General features: G+C 39.9%; 1 protein-coding gene and 1 long non-coding RNA gene across 2 annotated transcripts in view; one reads left to right on the top strand and one right to left on the bottom strand.

Moving 5' to 3' along the window:
* The window catches only part of LOC110595929, a 35,298-nt gene extending 33,611 nt beyond the window's left edge, over positions 1-1,687 (top strand). Inside the window, exon 3 of the long non-coding RNA XR_002482165.1 lies at positions 1,655-1,687. This is a non-coding gene — a long non-coding RNA (uncharacterized LOC110595929). The remainder of the gene's footprint in view (positions 1-1,654) is intronic.
* Positions 1-23,831, bottom strand: part of LOC103263796 (dihydropyrimidine dehydrogenase [NADP(+)]) — a 405,431-nt gene that overhangs the window by 892 nt on the left and 380,708 nt on the right.

Genomic DNA, 23,831 nt, shown 5'->3' with positions numbered 1-23,831 from the left:
CATTGTTTTCATATTAGAAGACTTCCTCTTATTGAAATGTATTCAGAAGAAACTCTATCATGACTTTATCATCAATCTAATGTGATCTCTACTCTGTGGTCCCTTGGTTACTGCTATTTACTTGAATATGGAATAATTCGGCCTTGGATTATACATGAGCTGATCAGTAACTTTCACTTACTTTCGCAAATGTTACCAAGTTCTATGTAGCATTTTTCCACACTACTTGAAAGAATTGATCAAAATGACAAAACTGAAATAAAATATCAAATGCTCATTTGCTAAAGGCAGGGAAGAGACGTTTTCCTGTGCCTGCTTCCTGTGATTTTTCAAGTTTTTCTTTTCTCATGGGGCAGGTATCATTTAGAGGGCAAATGATATCCTTCCCATTGAAATAACTTAGCTCTACTCATAGTAACAGTCTTTGATTTCAACACATACAATAGTGCTTTTTTTCATTACCTTTAGTGCAAAATTTATTCTGACAGGTACTGATAACGTGCTTTGATAAATCACCTTAAAATATGCAATAGCAACACATGATTGAACTTGGTAATATTATCTTAGCAAGTTAAAATGTTTTTTGAATAAAAGAAAACCCATAAAAATATAGGCATATATTTGAACATTGAAATAGTATGCGAGCATATCACTTGTAATTAAAATTTTTATATGTAAGGAAGTTGCTCTTTGCATTTTAACCTTTCCAAATCTTCAAGATGAGATTTCTAATGTTATAACCTTTAGAAGGAACCTTTTTACTTAGGTTTAATGTGTCTTGATCCATCATCCTGTTACACTCTAAAAGTTATATGTCTTTGTGCTAAGAGCTGCAATAAGGTAACTTTTGTTGATTGTTGTCATTTCTATTCAGCAAAACTTAATACTTTTAACAAGAAATCTTTGACTTGACTTAGACTCTATTCAGAACAGTAATTTCTTCATTAAACATAAATATTAAAAAAGTACCGTATGGAATGCTCTACGGGGCAAGCTGTGCATCATGAATAGTAAAATCTGGAGCCTTAGCTGAACAAATTCTAACTCATGAAAATGGAGATCTGCCCCTGACATGCGATGCTCATGAAATATTTATAGCCGCAGCCCTGGTATTATAAGGGCAGTTGCATCTCTGTGACTTTCATTTCTAAGTTATGAATTTCCATGGGACTTAGCCTAGAAATGATGATATGGACTGCATGTCCTTTGTGAGAGCTCTCCTCAAGGTAGGACTTGACAATCATTTAAAGACCACCCAAATTGCACAACACAAGGAAGGCAGCTGATGAGAATTACTGAAACAAATTTAAAACATTGTTTGGTTCCAATAGAGTAAACATGAATCATCTGATATGGGCTTCCAAGTGACTGTCAGTACTACTGACCCCTGTCATTACAATGTACTTTGAACATTTGTCAGACATTTTTTCTGGTTTCCACTAGTTGACTCAAATAAGGGCCTTTCTTGCCCATTGTTTAGCAACTTGGAATTTGTTCAAAATTTTTTCAGTTTTGTAAAAATATATGGTCCCTGGCTACTGCTATTTGCTTGAATCACCTGCCTCTATTCTGAGATTCCGTACTCTGACCTGCCTGTAGTTCCAAGAGTGAGGTTGATGGTGTAGAGATATGTTAATTCCATCTTCATGTTCAGCCAAGCCAGCTGCTGACTAAATCATCATAGCCAGTAGAAAATCAGTTTTATTACTTGAGAATCTTTAGAACGACTTCTGAAGATTATTGTGAAAATTAATGACTCTTCCATAAATTGCGAAGTATTGTTTGACAGGTATGAGAGGGAATATTCTAACACAATTAGAAATGAGGTCAGTTACATGATACAATGAATCTGTGTACTTTTGAAAATTAAACGATAGGCTGTAACTCTTCACTTCCCTGGTTTCTTCACACTTTTGATATGAACATTCAGAATCTAAAAGCAATAATAGTGTTTCTGCATCTCCACCTTCTCACTTTCTAGTAACAGAATCAGGAAGCTTTGTCTTTCATAACTAGCTAGTTTTGAGAAAATTATTGAAATGAATAAATTTTCGACAACTTCTAATTCTCCCCAAAATCTTCAAGATGAAAACAGATAAAAGTACTATTATTTATCAGATAAATTAAGGTTTTAATACTATCAACATCAAAAAATCCCCAATAAAACAGTTCTGAACAGTTCTATCTCTAGGCATTCAATAGTCATTGTGTCAATGAATGAAGAATGAATGAAAACAGCATATTTTCAAGTTATGCCTTTGCATATTCATCAAAATATAGATGACGTCTAGATTTAAGTAAAACCCAGATGCATCTTATAATAGATAATATCTAAAAGCATGAAATACAGAAAAACTATTTTACAAACTTTAGGTTTTTCTGTGAAAAAAGATAAACAATTATGCAAAATAGAATAGCTTAACCCTTTTTTTCCTGTACTTTAGTTTTTTTATTTAAAAATTTATCTAGAATGCTCTCCATGTCAGTGATCAGAGTCCTTTATCTTTTTTCTTAAATTGATATGTAATATTTGCACATATTTATCAGGTACATGCAAATGTTTGCTACATGCATAGAATGTGTAATGATCAAGTCAGAGTATTTGGAGTATTCGTCACCTTGAGTGTTTATTATTTCTCTGTGTTAGTATCAGTTAAAGTCATAGACTTTCTATGAAATATACAGTACACAGTTGCTAAGTAGAGTCACCCTACTCTGCTATCATACATTAGAACTGATTTCTTCTACCTAGCTGTATGTTTGTGTCATGGACCAGCCTTTCTTTATTCCTCCCCACCTCACACACACCCTTCCCAGCCTCTGGGATCCATCATCCACTTTCTATGCCCATGAAATCAGGGTTTTTTTTGCTCCCACTTATGAGTAAGATAATGTGGTATTTGTCTTTCCATGCCTGGCTCATTTTACTTGGCATAACTGACTTCCAGATCCATTCATGACTGCAAATGACAGGATTTCATTATTTGGGGGGGGGATTGTAGTCTCAATCTGTTGCCCAAGCTGGAGTGCAGCGGCACACTCACGGCCACCCCAGCGTCGACCTGCTGGGCTCAGGAGAACCTTTCACCGCAGCCTTCCAAGTAGTCAGAACTACAGGCAAACACTACCATGCCTGGCTAATTTTTTAATTTATTGTAGAGACGAGGTCTTGTCATGTTGCCCAGGCTGGTCTCGAACCCCTAAGCTGAGACAATCCTATCACCTTGGCCTCTCAAAGTGCTGGGATTACAGGCTTGAGCCACCGTACCTGGCCTTCATTCTTTTTTGATGGTTTAATAATATTCCCTTGTGCACATATACCACAAATCTTTATCAAGATTGATTCCATATCTTGGTATTGTGAATAGTGCTGCAATCAACACGAGGATACAAGTTCCCTCTTCATATGTTTACTTATTTTCCTTTAGATCAATACCCAGTAACGAGATTGCTGGAATGTTTGTTTTCTAGTTCCAGTTTTAGTATTTTGAGAAATCAATAAACTGTATTTCACGGTGGCTGTCCCAGTTTGCATTCCCACTGATGTGTGTAGGAGAATCCTTCTTTGCTTCTTTGCCAGCATCTGTTGTTTCCTGCCTTTTTAGTAATAGTCATTCCAACTGGGGTGAGGTGACATCTCCTTGTGATTTTGATTTGCATTTTCCTAATGAGCATTTTTTCATATACTTGTTGGTCATTTGTGTGTCTTCTTTGGAGAAATGTCTATTCAGGTCTTTGCCTACATTTTTTTTTATTTTTTGAGTTGGAGTCCCACTCTGTCACTCAGACTGGAGTGCAGTGGCTGCTCCCAGCCACCGCAGCCTCGACCTGCTGGGCTCTGGTGATCCTTTCACCTCAGCCTAAAAGTAGCCAGAATTACAGGCATGCACTACCATGCCCGGCTGATTTTTCTTTGATTTATTGTAGAAATGAGGTCTCGCTGCCCAGGCGGGTCTCGACCCCGCGGGCTCAGGCAATTCACTCACCTCAGCCTCCCAAAGGCGCGGGATTACAGGCTGAGCCACCGAGCCCGGCTTGCCTACTTTTTAATGGGATTATTTCTTTTTTTAGTATTGAGTTGAGTTCCTCTTAACAAGTCTTTTAGAGTGTTTCATCCACAAAAAGTCTGCCTAATCACCCAATTCTCACTGGTATTTTTCAAAGTTATCAATAATGCTCACCCCTCTCTGCAAGTCATGATTTGCAGTCTCGTGTGTGTGCGCATGCACATGTGTGTCTGTTCATCAAAACCTGCTAACCCTTTTGTTATTCATGCAATCACCAAAGAAAGCTCTGAGACCTGGAGATGAATTTCCTGTGGTGAGACAGTGTGGCCTTATAGACAAGAAGGCCCTGAAGCCCCATGGCAATGTCACTGGCCTCAGGAAAGGTTTCCTGCAGGCACTGCTGAGTGGAGGCACCAGACAAGACTTGTGGAGTGCTGAAAAGAGGATCAAAGTGGACTAGAGACAGATGTGGCCTACTGGAAAATTTTGATGAGGCAACCACTCAATATCTGCCTGAAATTAATATGCTCTGGAATAAACTCCTTGAAAATCAAACAGTAACAAGAGTAACTAGGCAATGAAGTGCCGCATAGATTGCTTGCTATGGTAGTTTCCATTGTGCAAACCAGGTTGTTTTTAAAGCTCCACTTCTTATCTGGGCCATGAGATTGTCATTTTTAACTCTGGTAACTGTATGTCTCTAGTGACACATTGCGAGGCAACTACCAATGCCCTGCTGCTCTGGAGGCCCTGCTGAGGGTCCTCCACTGTGGGGTGGGCACCTCCACCAATCACTGAGGGCATTGTCTCACTGGTCTCATGTCCTCTACAAAGGAATATGCACGATGGATGGAGACAGAGATAGAGAATTTCTCCATAAGCTAAATTACAAGTGAAACTTTGACTTGAAGAAGCATTTCACTCCAATATACCTGGTAATTTTCATTCTGTGCAATTCCTTTCAAAATGGTTTTCTTAGAATCTGGCATTTCAATGAATCCACTGAAAAATTTTACCAGTTACAAAATGTTTTCTGCTAAGGGACTCTTAAGTCTTAATTCACATGACATGCCAAGAGGTGGCTAGCATTTTTATTATGTCCACTTTTCTGATGGAGAGAACTGGGGCCCAGAAGATCAATTTCACCTTCTAAATTTTCTTTCCCATTACCATGTCCTAAACTATCATCTTCTTTAGCAAAATTGCTCCCCAAAGTGAAATTCAGCCACCAGTTGCAAATTAGAACTACAAAAGATTTCTCCTTCATCTATACCTGCACAACCAAACGTAGCTGCAATGTCATAGGCCAAAGTGATATGTTTATCCTTCCATGTTAATACAATAGGACAGGTGTTGTACCACTCCAGGTACAATTACTAGTAAATGAATTGACTGTGTATTGAAATGGAGGTGTTGTAAATTAACGTATGTTTTAGCATGTGACCTTCTTACATCTTTTTTTTTTAACTTAACATTTCTAATGGCAGCCAGGCATGGTAGCTCATGCCTGTAATCCCAGCACTTTGAGAGGCAAGGCGGAAGAATCACTGGAGTCCAGGAGTTTGAGACCAGCCTGTGCAAAACAGCAAGGCCTCGTCTCTACAAAAAAAAATATAAATAAATAAAAAAAAATACAAAAATTAGCCAGGTGAGGAAATGCATGTCTATAGTCCCAGTTATTTGAGAAGCTGAGGCAGAAGGATTGCCTGAGCCTAGCAGGTCGAGGCTGTGGTAAGCTGTGATGGTACCACTGAGCTCCAACCTGGGTGGCAGAGTGAGACCTCTAACAAAATAAAAAAAAAAAAGATTTATAATGGTGTTATAACCACTTTGGAAAATAGTTGGACATTTTCCCATAAAAGCAAACATGGACTTACCAATCCACCCAGAAATGTTGCTCTTAATTGTATATCCTAGTGACATGAAACATGTTTCTATACATGGACCTGCACATGAATGTTCACAGGAAATTTATCAACATATTCCTCAAATTGGAAATATCCCACTATACATTAATGTTAATAAATACACAAATTAAAGTATATCCACAATCTAATATTATTCAATAAGAAAAACAAACAAACTAGTGAGTCATGTCACAACTTGGAATTAATAAACCAAAATCACACTGAGTTAAAGAAGTACCCAGAAGCGTACATGAGCACAATGGTTGAATTTTACAAAAGAAAAACTATGAGTCTAGAGAGCAGAGCAGTGGTTGCTGGGCCTGAGGACTGGAGGTCCAGGAGGAACTGAGTGGGGAGAGGTGTAAGGAAGCTTTAGAGACAGTAGAAATGTCCCACGATCTCCTGGGGTGTACCCAGGTATAAACGTTTGCCAAAACACTTCAAACTCAACACAGAAATGTGCTCATTCTAATGTAGTTAGATTATACTGCCATAAATTTCAACTAAATTTTTTTTGTTTTTGCTTTTTTGAGTTGGAGTTTCATTCTGCTGCTCAGGCTGGAATGCAGTGGCATGCTCATGGCTACCCCAGTGTCTACCTACTGAGCTCTGATGATCCTTCTGCCTCAGCCTTCCAAGCAGCTGGAACTACAGACACACACCACCAAGCGCAGATAATTTTTTGATTTTTTTATTGTAGAGATGAGGTCTCGCCAAGTTGCCCAGGCTGTTCTCTAACCCATGGGCTCAGGTAGTCCCCTCACCTCTGCGTCCCAAAGTGCTGGGATTATAGGCTTGAGCCACCATGCCTGGCCATCTAAAATTTTAAAGATAATTCTAAGGGTCTTCAAATATGAATGGGAAAATGAAAGCCAATGTATATGGACTCTACCTTTTCAGCAAGTATTAATTCACCCTGAGGCACTGCCATTGTTCTAGGTTGGACAATAAGATAAAAGAAGGGAGGAAGTCAAAGCCTACCAGGAAATACAACCCAGGACACAATAAATACACACTGGGTGTTAAGTGCCCAAAACAAACAGACAACAACAAAAAACCAGATCCTGAGAATGCAGTATCATTTCAGATTATTTCAGAGCACACAGAACAGGACTTGCTCACAGTAGGCATTCAACAAATATGGCTGACTGATAGAGCTTACACGACACAACTCGACACTGCCATATTTTTGTTAACTTAGAAGAAAATTGGGAGTATAGAATTACTGCATCCAGGATAACCTAATAAACAACTGTTTCAGGCACTGTGAAATAGGTTGGACAAGAGAGATTTAAAGATGTATAAAATGATATCTCCATTCTTAAAAAACAAAAACCAAAGTACCTCATAATTTAGGGAAGAAAATGCATATAACGCATGCCATGTTTATAAAATGCTTTACATGTGCACAGATGGATTGTTTGAGTGTGTGTGTGTGTGTGTGTGTGTGCGCGCGCGCGCGCGTGTGCACGTGCACATGCAGATGTGCATACTTCCTTGTGCCTTGAGTAGAAGAGGACACAGACCCACTTGCGTATCTGTCCTCCCCAGGCAAACACAGCCTTCTCCATTGCTTTTCACTGAGGTCTTTTCTTACTTCGCTCTCCACCCGGAATGCCCTCCATCTTCGATGCCTTGAATAACACTCTTCAAAGCAGTCTTCCATGACAAATCCTCCCATTCTGCCCCAGCACAGGTAGAATTAGTAAGTGACTGTCTCTTTCATGCTTCCATAATGTTTCTTTTAGTACTGTGGCTATCCCCATGTTTTATTATCATCTCCTCTGTTTAGTAACTCACTTTTTTCTACTAGACTATTCATCTTTTAGAGGGTGTATATGACTCTTTTAATCCCAACCCCCTAGTATAGAGCTCAAGACATGAAAGACACTCAATATGTATTGTGTTGAATGAAAGAATGAAGAATTCCCAACCGTGGACCAGCTTTCCACGATAAACCCCAAGACATCCGCCACTGTCCTTCCACAGAGTCAGCATAAGTCCACAGTGCAGGACATCAGTAACTCCTGTCCCACAAGCCGGTGGCATTGGGGGCAATCTTTGAGTGCTGTCCATCAGCAAGCAGAAGTGCTTGAAAGAGCTGTAAGTCCACGGCAACCCCTCTGAGGGCCCAGGGGGGTTGATCAGGGTCCTTTCTGCCTAAGTCTTTAATATATCGACCTGCGATCCTACCTGAACTTCCAGCTGTTGGTCCGTGGGGCTGGATGCGAAAGGCAGATCCTGTTCAATTTTTGTCAGTGAAAGGCACCTGTATTCCTTTGTTATTCCTTTAAAAACCATATCCTGTGATTATGACTCAGTGTTGACTGTTCATTCGTTCAGACAGAACTTCGCAGTGTACCATTCCTCTGATATTCTTACTGTCCATGCTCCTATTCCCATGCACTTAGTCTCAGAAGCATGCATATTATTCTACAAATGGACAAGAAATGCTATGCACCATGCACTATTTAGACAAGTCCGGGCTGCCAGCATTCTTTGAGCCACTACTTTATGCCCTGGGAGGACCTCTCCACAAACGCATCTCTTCATTCCCAGGTGGCAGTGCTAATTGTGGGGAGCAGTCCTGAAAACTGTCCATGTTTCAAGCCACAGTCTATCCCTGTGAAATCAGATTTGGATTTCACAGAATTATTGTATAATCCAGCAGGAAATCCCTGTCTCGCCGGGCCACAGCCATGGAAATGATGTTACTGCCTAACAGACAGGCTGATGAATACCTTCTACACAGTCTCATGTGCTGCTCTGGTCAATGTGTGTCTCAGGAGACTGTCTCCACAGTTGCGCTGCCACCTTACTGTGTAAATGCCTTGAACTGTGTAGATTTCCAGGAACTTCACGCTGCACCAAAGACTCAGAAGCTAGGCTCAGACTCTGAACACTGTGACTCAAGGGGTGAATTTCTTGGAATGAAAATAGGACCTCCACCAGGACTGATGAGTAGATATGCAAGGTGACTTAAATGACTCCTGAAGCTGGGCTCGGTGGCTCAGCCTGTAATCCCACGCCTTGGGAAGATAAGGTGAGTGGATAGCCTGAGCCCGCGGGTTCAAGACCCGCCTGGGCAACTTGGTGAGACCTCATCTCTACAATAAATCAAAAAATTAACCGGGCATGGTAGCGCGCTTGTAGTTCCAGCTACTTGGAAGGCTGAGGCGGAAGGATTACCAGAGCCCAGCAGGTGGAGGCTGTGGTGGCCGGGAGCGGCCGCTGCACTCCAGTCTGGGTAACAGAGACTCCAACTCAAAGAAAATTAAAAAAAGTTAGTCCTGAAAGGTCCTACAGAATTTACGCAGAAGCAGGAGCATACAGACACACCCCATTCAGAGCCTCCTTCCAAAGTCTGGCCTAGCTGTGAGTGCTGAGCTAACTGTCTCTCACTACTCACTCCTTAGGCATGCCTCAGCTTCTGTGCTGGGGTCACATTCCTCCCAAGAACCTCAGTCAGGGACAGCAAACCTGTAATACAAGTATCTGGCTATTTCTGGCCAACATGGGACTCTGCCAAGAGGCAGTCTGCCCTGAAACCCTCTACTGGGCTGGCAAAGATTCTTCTTATACCTATATCATCCAACTTTGCTCCCTCCCTTCTTTCACAGATAAACCTTTCACTGCCCTCACTCTATCTCTGTCTCTGTGTCTCATTCCAGGAGGACAAAACTGACACAGCAATTCCCTCCTGGTATGAGGAATTGTCCCTGTAAGAGACTCAGGTTATATTCTTAGAAAGTCAAAGAACAACCTACACAAGTGACTCCAGGATATTGTACTGAGGGCAACTCAAGAAAGCTACAAATCTCAAATTCCTTTGAATTCTAGTTCTACCTGTGGCTTGACATAATGAGCTCTCTTGGAAAGTCCTGGAAACAGTCAAGACTTGCTGGTAGCTTACAAAGCAATAACCAACAGCTCAGAGAAAAGAAAAGGCACAATACCAAGAGGTGGTGCTAATTTTTCTTCTAGAAAAAGACTGCCTTTCGGGACGAGATAGGGGATGATGATAAAGACAATTCAAAGATGTCCTTGGGAAGTCTGGACACCAGCTAGATCTTTGGATTCAGAACTTACTGGAAGTGTCACTACTGTGATATGGGAAATGACTGTGCAGAAGTTCATGGATCATGGAGTTGATACCTTTGTCTGAAAGCCAGGACTACCCACCAAGGAGAGGTAGTGACCAGGGGAATCTGCACACGCTGACCCTTACCCAGTCCTTTGTCTCCAGCTGACATTATCCCTAACAACCCTCTTAATGGCATCGTGGGGAGGGCACCTGACTTCTCCCAGCGTGCTGAGTCTCCAGTGCTGTTCTGAATCGTACTCCATATTCTCACGTCTGCTGCTGCTTTTGGGGAGTGGACAATGATCTGTTCTGCTCACCCGAATTCTAGTTCTGATCTCCCCCCCCCCACGGCTTCCAGCTTTACTGCCCTTGCTGTCCACACTCCACATTTCCGGGTCTTGTCTGCGGTCACTTCTTTCTGGACTGGACCCACTTGAGGCCTAATGCCCACCAGGGTTGACCACAGTGGCCCTCCTTATGCTCAGTCTTGGTTCATAACTTTTTTGCCACCCACAGCAGCCATTCCTTTCTGCCTTGTGATGATTTCCTTTGTTTCTGCTGGATATTCCCACGTCTAGTTCCCCCATCTTAGCTTTTATCACATCTTTCTCCAAAATGGAGTCTTATACAGGCTCCATATATCTATCTTCATAGGTCAACAAAAACCCTTTGAGAATCATACACTGACCATATTTTACAGGAATTAAGATGCTTAAAATTCTCTACATTGAAACAGCTCAGAATACAGTTCATTCTCTTTCTGCAGTCTTTATACTGAGCTGAAAAATGACGTTGAACTTTCCCTGATGTTATTCATCTGTAAATTCAAATTCTAGTTTTGGTTGGGTGCAGTGGCTCACATCTATTATCCCAGCAGTATGGGAGGCCAAGGTGGGAGGATCACTTAAGGCCAGCAGTTTGAGAACAGCCTGGGCAACATAGTGAGACGTTGTCTCTACAAAAAATTTTTTTAAAATTAGCCAGGCATGGTGGTGCATGCCTGTAGTCCCAGCTACTCGAGAGGCTGAGGCAGGAAGATCATCTGAGCCCAGGAGGGAGAGGTTGCAGTGAGCCATGATCCTGCCACTGCACTCTAGACTGGGTGACAGAGTGAGACCCTGATTCAAAAACCAACCAAACAAACAAACTCATGCTCATTTTGTCTACCTTACAAAAAAGGTGTTGTTCACATTTAGCTTATTAATGAGAGTATGCAACCTGGAAGGTCCTTGTATGTGGAGAAACAGACCTTGCTCATAACTTCCAGATCCCACCAGGAAGGGCCCAAGCCCAGCTGAGCCCAACAGAACCCGAGAGGGTTTTCTCATCACGGCTCAGAGCACACTATAAAGACTTCAGCAGGTGGTGACCTGAGGGATGTTGTCTGCCCTACTAGGTATGAATCCATTTTGAACAGGGCAAGTGAGTCTTGAGGTGTATAATAAGGAGTCTGTGTGCTCTGCAGACGCTAGACAGCTTGGCATTTGTTTTAATGCACAGTATTAGCGTAAATAGTGCTGCAATTGATACTGTATACATCTGTTGCTCTGTTCACTTAGCTTATGTGTTCATGTGCAAATTAGAAAACAGTCACCAGCACACAGCCCCAGTCTCTCAATAACCCCGCACTGGTGTGAATGCTCAAAACCCCACAGGGAGGAGGCTGATCTGTAGGGCAGCCCTCTGCCCCGAGCACCCACGAAGCTGAGACATCAGGATAAGGGACTCCAGGGAAGTCCCACTTCTGTCCTGGGAACTTCATGGAAGCCAAGGAAGGAGGAACAACTGCAGAGGCCATTTTAGATAAGGTAGCACAGAGAACCTCAGTCCCTCGGCAATGGATGGCTTCAGCCAAGAGAATGTGCCCACAGCAAGCCGGTCCACTTCCTCAGGAATTTCTTCCTATTGCTGCTGGATGCTGGAAAAAAAAAGTCTAGGCCATTTTTTATGTGTTTGTTTTGCCTGCCCTGTGAACTGATTTCGCTTTTTGAGATGAAAAGGATTTGGAAATGCTAAAGATAGGTGACTTTGTTAAAAAGTCCTGTGTGAGAATGAGGTACGGGAAAAACTTTAATCGGGACCTTTTGTAAGCTGGATGCCCACAAATTCAGCACAAAATTCATGGATACTAGATTTTACCCACAATTTTGAGCAATCTTGGGTCTAACACTCCTCATCAATATATTTACACTTACGTTGTGGCTTATAAACATACATAAGGGGTGTGTGCGTGCGTGTGTGTGTGTGTGTGTGTGTGTGTGTGTCTGCACGCACGCATGCATGTGCATGTCTCTATTTCAGTCTTCTGGGTATCAAGGAAAGGAAATATGGCAGGGTCACCCATCATGGGGACTTATTAAAGCATCCACAAAGCAGTAAGAAAGTCCATGTGACATTCTGGGTCAGGGAAGAGCCAGTTCTCTGGGACACACAGCAGTTCGACAGCGCAGTCCTGCTGTCTTCCTTTCCTCTAGAAGTGGGTGTCTGTGGCTTTAGGGTTGGAAACTGCAGTCTTAAGGAATCTGCTCTGCTATTCAGCATCTCTGCTCACATCTTGACTTATATTCACTGTCTCCTTTTTCCTACATCACCTTTTTCATTCTCCAATTCCATTTTTCTGCTCGCTAGAATTTGCATGTTTATAACTCAAACCCACAGAGGAGAGGACTGAGTACAGACACTGTAAGTTCCTTATACCCAGGCTGCCCTTACTGTGTTGTGGGGAATCCCACTGTGTGAAGTATTGGCAGGACGCAGGCACTACTCCCACTTGGTAAGCCACTGAAGAGACAGACTTCCTCCTTCTACTCTCTGGAAACAAAGAGACAAGTGCAGGATCTAGCCCAGCTAACCGAAGCACCAGCCAAATGTTTTGATCTCACAATCAGAAAAGTGGCAAAGTTTACTCATGGTGGTGCATGGTACAGTGTCTCCCGACAGGACCCAACAATGGCAGTGGTGATAGGCCTCAGCCCTGGTTGGTTGGACAGTTTGAGGTTCCCAAACATTCTTTGGTCGCCTTTGGCTTCTGCCCACCTTCTTCTGTTTTTTTTTTGTTTTTTTTTTGAGTTGGAGTCTCATGCCGTCCCCTGGGATGGAATGCAGTGGCATATTCATGGCCACCCCAGTATCAACCTGCTGGGCTCAGGCAATCCTTCCATCTCAACCTTCCAAGTAGCTGGAAGTATAGGCGCGTGCTACTAAGCCCAGCTAGTTTTTTGCTTTATTGTAGAGATGAGGCCTCACCAAGTTGCCCAGGCTGTTCTGAAACCCGTGGTCTCAGGCAATCCCCTCACCTCTGACTGCCAAAGTGCTGGGATAACAGGCTTGAGCCACCGTGCCTGGCCTTCTGCCCATCTTCTAAGCCTGCTGTTCCTGTCTTCTCTGATTCTGTAACAGATCTTGCATCCTGAGGACAAATATCCGTTTTGCTTCTGACAGTCAGTTTATGTCGCTTGCAATTAAGAGTGTTCATTGAGATAGGCTGTTAGCCGCTATTCAGTATGGAGCGACCTTGTTGTCTGAGTTATGGCATTGCACTCCCTGATGGGTGCTGACCTCTTTATTTAGTCCACAGGTGGTTGCTTTTTGCTCAGAATGTGATACGTAGTCCAATACATTGTGGTCACGTTAACTGGGACACATGCTTTCACTGATGCTTTGCGAAAGACTGCCTCTTGACTACTTTCCTTTAAAGCGAGCTGAGAGCTGTTGGGCTCGTGGCTTTGTGGACTATGGGAATTACAAAAGAACAGGGCATCAACTTTGTCCTCAAAAGACTTATAGTCAAGCTGTAGCCACTTACAGCATTGAAAATGTGTCAGTTAGCAGAATATATAAATGACCCTTGGAACTATAATATGTCTCCATTTCTCTGTAAGTCATCTAGCATTTGAGTATGTCATAATGAGCAAGCGCTCATACAATTCAAGAGACTTTTGCAGAAAGAGGTGATATGTATCACTCAGATTCAGGAAAGCTTGATGTGAAATGTATTAAGAGTAGCTATGATTTCTGCAAGATAGATACATAGACAGCAAATGGTAATACAGCTCATGAGGGAAAATATCTTGAGGCACTGAAATTAAATTAAAATATATCTCCCTTTCACTCTGAATACCTGCATGATTACCAGTTCAACAAGGATCTTTCTTCTATCCCAACTCAACTTTATGGAAGTGCCTGAAGCCTACATTGTGGATAAAACAGCTGATGGAGCTAGCATGGGGGAAAAATATTCAAATGGCTTGATAAACAAAGTCATATTAGTACTAAAAACAGATGGGTATTTACCTTAGCAATATTTAGCAAATGTGAAGTACCCAGAGGACTGCTAAATTTAGACAGTTTAAAACAGCATTTCTTTCCGTTTAAAATGAGCACTTGTATACCTAATTCTGAATTGTACTTCACATCTTTAAAATAAGATACAAAACAATAAAAAAAATAAGAGGAGCATACCATGGTGGACAATACTGGTTATGTAATTAACATATAGAAGCAATAGCACCTAATGAGATTTTTTGATAATCTGGGTAAAGTCAGCCTCTAGCATTAGAGAGAAGACTTTATCTTATACTTTTCCAGTAGCAAATATTCTTAGAACTTCACATGCAACAACTGAAATTGCAAATGCCACCCCTACATTTCTTATTGCCTTTTCCTTTCTTTGACAAGTGAAAAATGTGGGGCTACCAAAATCTATGGGATTTGGACCAGTTTCCTCAAATGGGCACTTGCCACCACACTGCCACTGACCGTGAAGATGTTATAAACAGCCTTCACGGTAGAGGTCATTCGTGTTTTGGTTTAGAAACAGTCATAAAAGGAACCACAAACCACCTGCTTTACTTTCATCATGTACAGAGTGAATGGGAACTTAGCGATGGAGTGACGACTTGTATTTACTTCTTGAGCATGTGGGTGTGAGGGAGGTGGAGGGAGACCACAGTGAAGGAGACCTGATTGGACCCTTGAAAAATTCACAAAACGGCACTGGCTGGAGCAGGGTCTGTGGAACATGTGACAAAGGAACACACAGGAGAAAATTCGAAGGCATTGGGACTGCATGCACCACAAGGAATGGGATGACAACCCTGCACAGGCAGGAAGCAGGAAAGGCACGTGTCTACCTGGCTCAGCTGGGGTTCAGGGCCAGTTTCTGAAAAACTGTGAGCCTTATCCTTTAGGTAATAAGAAAATATGGAAGAGCATGTGATTAGATCCACGTTTTAGAAGCATAACTCCCAGACATGTCTGTGGGGTGAGATAGTAAAAGGACAAGCTGCAGAACAACCAGAAAGAGAAGGAAGGGCTAACATACAGGAGTGCCAGTGAATGCTGGGAGGTTCAGGTGCACTGGGTTGTCGTTGTAAAGATGAATCATTATAAATTTCAATATGGGGCAAATCAAAGATGGAGGATGAAGAATGGTTGGGAGTTAATAGGAATTTGTATTTCAGGAGAGGAGTTTTGGAAACAAAGATTTGGGAGCTATTAGCATGTGGTGGTCGTTGAAGTCTCATGAATAGATGAAAAGATGGAAGAAAAAAGACATAAGCTTTGGGGTCATTAATAGTAAGGCATAGATCTTGTAAGGCCAAAGAGAGAAGACAATAGCCAGGAAAAATACAAGTGAGAAGAGAAACTTCAATAAAAAGACATGGATGAAAATCTTGATATAAAATACTGCAGAGAAATCAGGTAGAATGAGGACTGAAATGTAAGTTATAGATTATACCATTCAGAGTTATTGGAAGCTTATGCATATGTAGTTAGAGAGACATAATAGGGATGGAAGGCAGATTACAATAGATTGAGAAGTTGGTCTATGCAGACACATAGAATCAAAGAAAATTAACAATAAAATTAATCTGAACTGTGCTTTACATAAAGAAACATGCAATAACAGATGTATATCATCTAATTATCATTTTGCAGTCATCCCAGTGAAAACAAATAACATGGTGAAAGCTATCAATTGCTATGTTATAAAGCAACACATGCATGTAAAGATACAGGCACAACACAGTATTTTTAATGGCATCGGTTGTAGTTTAAACATCTCTGAATTGTTAGAGTGTAAAATCAGAGACAATCTGAGACTCAAAGAATGAACATAACAGAGATTTCAGTCCTAGATAGGACCTGAAAAAGTTACTGAGATCATTCCCAGATAATGTGAAGAAAAATATACATACAGCACCTCATGATTCACCAAGCACTTTCACATATATTAACTTTATTGTACGTAAATCATTCTAGCTTACTGTTTTCTTTCTAATTACACCTAGTGAGAGATACAATAGATCCTGCTTCTCATAATATTGGTAATCATAAAATTCCAATGAATCTCTTTCCCATTCTCTTACAGATTAAAATAATATATTTTTTATGTTGCTTTGAATGAGAAAAATGACACCTGTTTACCATAATTTCTACAAAATTCTTCCATTGAATCTGTTTTAAATGCTATTTTTAAGAAAGTTTTCCTGACTATAAAAGAATGATCTCTTAATTATTGTGGAGTAAATAACAACTTGAATAAAGAAAAATAAAAATTACACATACTGAAACAAACAGCAGCAATATGAAAAACATACATTTCCCTCTATTTTCTTTGACTAAAAATACACTTTCCTCAAAATTTAATTCTTACCTCAAGATTAATTCTTACTATTTTTAGTTATATCCTTTATTTCTATGTGCATTCCTCAGGTTTTTAGAGTCCTAATTAAATACCATTTTAATATTCATATAATATTTCTTTAAATAATCTATATATCATATACATATCCTCCATTTCACTCAATTATTTATTTCCCAATTCTTGGTCTTTGAGATCATTTTCAGGTTTTATTATAAATAACACTGACAAAGTATCTTCTGGTGATTGGTGCTTATAATTCCCTTGCTTTTGTTGCTAGGTGCTATGTTTGCAGGCAAAACAATTTTTTTTTACAAAAAGAAAACACACAAAAGTAGGCATTTAGAAGGTAAAACCCCCTGTCATACTCAGTGATCTATCACGGAAACAAAGGATGGAGCACCATAATACTATAAGAAGAAGATTGTCAATAGTGGGAGACTGTCAGGGGATGGAGAAGGGCACACAACATTCATAAGGGTACTTGATCTCAAACCAGGCAAAGTGGGGACCAAAGAGAGACCCAAAGTTTACCTGTTTGATGACCACTTGTATAAGTAATCCTGAATTTTACCCCATATTTTAAAAATTACTACTAATAAAAACTCAACAAAAAAAAGATAAAACTCCTTAGAAAACCCAGGCAATTGGTATCCCTGGGACTGGCAGTTGTAGAAACCCATGATGCTGTCTGTGATCATGGGGGTAACTGGTGAAGGAGAAAGAATCGGGTCTTTCAGTTGATGCAAAATGCCCATCCACAATCAATCAGCCCCTAACACTTCCTGTCTCCCCCCAGAGAGAGGATAGCATGCATTGAGTCCCTGTCTGGCTCTCAAGCAGTTCTGTCCCCAGCCAGCACATGCATAACCTGAGCCTGGATAGTCATATGGGAGTTCCCTGAACCTTATAGACCATCTAGATCCCCTTGAAGAAATAAAATGATAATGCTATCAGACTGCAGCCAAGTTGGTTCTGAATATTAAAGAAATAGACAATACCCTATATTATACATATAAATCATGATAGACCATGAAAACCAGTTGCTACATACTGTGTCAGAAAAGTTACAAAAATCCACTTTCACTGGACTACCAGACTAGAATTTATTAATACTACTTCTTCCATCCTCAGTGTTGTTCTCATTCGTATCACATACACTCACTTAGCTCTCAGTAAAGTTTCTCGTTTATCTTTCATTAGGATTTTATACATATTTTTATTTTGATTGCTCAGTAGAAATGCAGATAAATTAACAAATATTACTTGTTATATAATTGAATACTCTGATTAAAATATTTTAAAAGTATCAGTAGAGTTATATATACCCAAACACACATTAGTTAGAAAAGATAACAGAACGGTATACTACAGCAAAGTAAAAAAATAAATGGTCAGACCATATAAAAACAGGTTTACTTTCAGGAAGTATCCTTAAGTAATCTCTTGTTAATCATCTCAGAGTTATATATTTACTTTTAAACAAGTAAATTTTCTGAAATTTTACTGTCATTGTGTTGCAATCAATCATTACAGAAAACAACTGGCTGTGAATCCATAAGTCAATCTTGTTTAAGTTAATCTTATTATATCAGCTCTTCATACTAAGAAGCATTTCATTTTATGTTTTTGTTTTCTTTCAAATCTAATTAATACTAATAATTTGTTTAAAATATGATAAACTGGAGAAAATGTTCTCCAAGGTGAGTGAGAGACAACTTCTGAATATTACTTCCTAGATTTTTGGGCAATTTGGTAGGATGAACTTACGCTTAAGGCAGCTATTAAAGAAGAAGGAAAAAAAGAATAATGGTGAATTTGGATTTTTTGAAGATTTCATGAATAGGAAGGAGCATTAAAAACATACATTTTAGGATATAGAATTGCTGCTAACTTGAATTCCGCATAAATTCATCTTATAGTGATGACATTAACCCTGAATTATCCATATTAGAGCAGGAAGAGTCATTTATATTGCAAGCACATTCAAAACCAAGTGTATTTCTCTCTGAGATGTAATCAGTTATAAATGTTCACTCCTAAATGTCTTTACTTCCAGTGTTTAATCATGTTTATGGTGACGCTTCATGAGAGCTCTGCAGGCTACCAGCAGGGCAGGGTCAGAGGTGAGTGAATGGCATGCAGGAATGGCACACTGCATACGTGTCTGACCCCACACTTGAACACAGGACAGAAAGAGCAGCTATCAAATCATTTTTGTCATATCTGTGCATTTGGGTATATATTAAAATTGACAAAGAACATAGGCACTTTGATAATTTACTTCTATGATATTTCTGATCACTTTCACAGTATCAAAATGTACAGTGTATTTTGAGAACAGTTAACAATGCACTCAGACTATCTGAAAATGTCAATTCCAAACTTGTGTTCAACTTTTATTATATATGTGTATATATTACATATATTATACATAATCCTAGCCTACAAGTATATATATTATATATAATCTTAATATACAAGGAACATTTTATTTATATTCCTTACTTCTTAATTAGTAAATGAACAACTGTTTGGACATTAAATATCCTCTTTTTCATTCTGATACAATGTAAAGTAAAGCAATAAAATAAATGCTGATTTTCTTGGCTTTAAAAAAATTCAGAATAGGCTCAACAGCAGCCCTAAAGAAATTATACAGATGGTCAGAGTTCATTGTCTTTTGTATCGTTTTCTTGTTGTGATTCATTTTTACAGTTGTTTAATGAAGGCCTGACCTTGAATAATAACTGAACTATATGCATGGTAAACAATATTCTTTTGTCAAAGTGACATCTCATATCTTATTTGTATAATAGTGGGCTGCATGTCACACAACTAGCCCACAATGATCCTTACTTGGTGATACACATTAATTCATTCAATCAACAAATATTTTTTCAACTGCTACTCTATCTGCTGAGGTTTAACAGTAATAAGACAAAGTTACTGTTCTCACATTTTCATTCTGCTGGAAAAAACAATAAGAAAAAAAAGTAAGAAATATGTAATGTCCAGTAGGTAATAAAAAATGCACAGCAGGGCAAGAGGGTGGTGTGTGGGGAGTGTGGCTGGATGTAGGCTTGGTTGTTGGAGATGGATCACTGAACTTCAAACTCTGAGAAAGTCACAATCAACTCTGTGCATATTCCATGACCAAAAAGAATTATTGATTGGCTTTTATAGTTACCTTAAATTAATTTCATGTAATTAAATTTTTTCTTTGCTCGTAGATTTTGAGTTGCTTAAAGTGAGAGACCATGTATTTTTTTCATCATGCAATAACACCCATGGGGCAATCACCAAATGCATAAGAGATATATTGATCATCAACTAAAATTTCATCACCTTAAATAAAATGTTATTGAAATGAAATGCAACTTCAAAAGCAAATGTGAGGCTGAAATGGTTTATAAAATCATTGTCCGGTTCCAAGATCCAGTTTTCCATGTACACAGTAACAGGAAATTGAGGTGCAGACGTGAAAAAGCTTGGAAAAGTTAGGTTTGCATGGCCAAGTGACTCACACAGACATCAGCCTCACTAGATGATTACAATTTTCACAAAACTATGTATTGGTATATGTTACAGGTGATCATTCACCAGTTGTTGAAACTGCAAATACTTGCACTCGCGTTCCCATGGGTGATGGCGAGATAGGGGGATTTTCTCCACAGAGGGGGAAAGAAAGAAGTGAGGGAGGCTGAAGATGGCAGACCTAGGACATTGAATGAACTCTTCAGAAGCATTGTGACATGTGGCCTTAGCACAGATTAAATCATAGTGTCATCTACATACAGCAACTTAAGAGTTAGAGTCGTTTTGGTTGTTCATAGATACAGGGTAATATTAAATTAATGGAATGTTTGTGCTTTTATTAAGAATATAAATTTGTTTAACTTTCTATTTAGAAGCTACAAATGTTTAGGTTACGGCAGAAATTCAGAGGACCACAATTCCATAGTACTGGTGGGGTCTTCTCGTCACTCTCTTATCTACTATCTAGGAACTTCCACATTAGAAGAAAACATGCTGTATTCCTCTCATCTGCAAGGTTTGTAATCTCCAGGCCCTGTGTATCCCATCTGCAATGCTACTGAGTTGTTAATCATTGTTAATTAACTTCTAATTGTGTTCCTAGGAGTGCTGAGAATTCACCTGGGGCTTCTGGGCCCAGATACACTGTCCAGAGTCAGACACCCCTCTTGCCAAGGCCTGCTGATGAGGCCTTCTTTAAAAGGATGGCACATCCTGTCTACATATGAGATCTCTGAGCTAACTCCCCTGCTTTTGTTCTACAATTTAACTACTTTAAAGGGACCCAACTGCCTTTGAAATTTTTTAAATGGCTAAATAAGAATGTACATGTATAAAATGGAGTTATTGAAAATTCCTCACACATCCACTCACTTTTCATTGAAAACACACACACAAAATATATCTTTAGAAAATATAACAAGGGTAGTAGTAATATCACAGTAGAACTAGAAATAGCACCACTATAGGCAAATTTTAGAACAAGGAATTCTATCTCTTAAGGTCTGATCGTTTTGTTGGGTTCTCTATCATAAACGAATCTTCATCTGCTGCAAGCCAACTACTCTGTCTTCACATTTGAACATGAATACAATTCAAGATAACTATCAGAAAATGAGAGCAGTGCCTCATCATGTGACTGAGACTAACTGTATTCTGCTTTTTGGATTCCATGTATAGTATTAGCAGTCATATAAATAACAAACTCTGAAAAAGTAAACAGTAAATGCGAAGTCCAATAAGTAAATTATGGCTGGGCATGGTGGTGCATTCCTGTAATCCCAGCACTTTGGGAGTTTAAGATGGAAGGATCATTTGAGGTCAGAAATTTGAGACCAGTCTGGACAATATAGAGAGATCCTGTTTCTACAAAGAAAAAAAAAAACAAAAACAAGGCATAGTGGTGCACACTTTTAGTCCCAAGTACTTGGGAGGCTGAGGCCGGAGGATCGCTTGAGCCTGGGAGTCTGAGGCTGCAGTGAGCTATGATTGTACCACTGCACTCCAGCCTGGACAACAAAGCAAGATCCTGTCTCTAAAAAAATAAGTAAATAAATAAAAGTAAAAAAAATTAAAAAGTACATGAGAAGAAAGAAATCTACATCACATTATAGTAAATCGCTGATATTCATAGGCTAAATGAACATTTGGAGTTTCAACTATTTGTGAATGATTCCATAGAATATGTATTAATATGGATTTGTGTAAGAAGAGTGAATCATGCTGGAAAGCTAATGTGAGTGAGTCACTTGGCTAAGGATGAGCTGAACTTCCAAGAGCTTTTCTAGCTAGCCCCTACGCTGAAGTGTAGTTCTGACTTTCTTACTTTTACTTAGAAGTTTAAAATAATTTTGTGAACTGATAAAAAACCTGTTACGTAAAAGACCCCACAGAAAGCCAATTGCTCATTTTCATTATGGAAATAAAATTAAAAAGCAGAACAATTTTTAAAAGTTGATGGGTCTTAGCCAGAAAATAGAAGTTCTGGATAAATCTGGTGGTGACTCAGACAAAAATGAGCACACCATATGCTCTATATGGAAACAAGAAAAAGTGATGTTTGAAAATGTTTCAGCCAGTGCTCAATTCAGAATTTATGTTAATGGCATTATAAATGACTTAAGTTCTGTTTCTATAGACTCATTAGGGACCTACAGGGATCATTTAAATATTTCAGTTATACTTTACTGCATTTTATGAGGAAAATTATATATTATAGTGATACTTGGGGATTTGAGAAGGTCTTGGGACATATCCCTCATGAATATCTGCAATTCAGTGCTGGTAGATTTACTTTCTCCCTATAATTTCTCATTAATTTTTCAGTAATTGCCAATATTTGACTTACTTAGCTTATTATGAAATGCTTTTTTGAAGATGAAAAGTTTTCTTGTGAGCTATTTGATAGTAAAATGCCTAGAAATGTAAGATTTAAGACTTCATTCTCTCCAGATGTCCTGGCTTAATATGGGCCATGGTGGAAGTTGTACCCCAGCTGCTGCTATTTCCTGCTAGTTGGTCACTGATTCATCTATACCATTTTTGAAGATGACGGAAGACATTTGTAACATACATATTATAGGACAAGGCGGCATGGGGTGGGGGTTGCAGCTTACATGGCATAATGAAAACATGAGGTCGGGTCAGCTTAGCCTCCATTTCACTGGCTTTGTTACTTGGCAACCATGAGAGGTGCCTAGCACATAGTAGGAGTTTAATAAATCATGATAATAAGATCAGCAACACAAACCACTGCAGAGCCTAGGGAAGGGAACAGCCATGCTAGGCATCTGTGCTCAGGAGAACCCCCTGAAAGACAGGCGGACACTGGAGGGGAACCTAGGCCAGTGCCTTGTCTGAACAGAGGTGAAGCCTGGTGCATGCTGGGAAAAGCAGCATGTACAAGCATGGTGTCAGGGGAGTTCTGTGGGGGAAGGGCAGGAAGTGAGACGCAGAGAGTGGGCTTTTAAAGAAAGACAGAAGACCTATCACCGTGATAAACTTCCAGTGTTTCCTTTGTTTTTGATGCTGCTTTTCTTTACAACATGTGTAGAAAACTTTGCTGTCAGCTTTGTAGAGACTGCTTCGTAAATCATATTAGAAGATGTTTCCTATGAGGGATGCAGAGCCTCCCTTCTTTCTTCCATGGTTGCAGTTTATCTCATCAAACTAAGCTCATTGCATTTCTAGCTTGGTTTTTCTCAACACAGGTTGCACATCAAGATCACCTATGGAATTAAACACACAAATGCGCGCGCGCGCGCACACACACACACACACACACACACACACACACACACACACACGATGCCTGGGACCCAGGATTCCTGGAGAATCCCAGAAGAGAGGAGGTCCATGAATCTTTTGGAAAGAGCTTCATAGGTGATTCCAATATTCAGCAATAACTGGGGAGGAATTTTTAGCTTGCATCACCCTTCTTAGCAATTCTCTACTGCATGCTGGGATGGGGGCACCTGCCTGGGTAAGAGAGCATCCTGTCTCTCCTTGGGATCGCTGCAGTTTTCCTTAAAGTCACGGATCATGTCACCAAGGTATTCGTTGTCAAGATGCAGCCCCCCAGAGCCCGGTCCTTCTCCCCAGCACTCTCTACACAGGCAGGCCACAGTTTCTGTGCCACCTTTTCCACGGGT

The sequence above is a fragment of the Carlito syrichta genome, unplaced genomic scaffold (assembly GCF_000164805.1).
Source record: "Carlito syrichta isolate Samal-C Ts95f unplaced genomic scaffold, Tarsius_syrichta-2.0.1 Scaffold305265, whole genome shotgun sequence".
NCBI classification, from domain to species: domain Eukaryota; kingdom Metazoa; phylum Chordata; class Mammalia; order Primates; family Tarsiidae; genus Carlito; species Carlito syrichta.
This window is presented reverse-complemented; position numbering and strand designations above follow the sequence as displayed.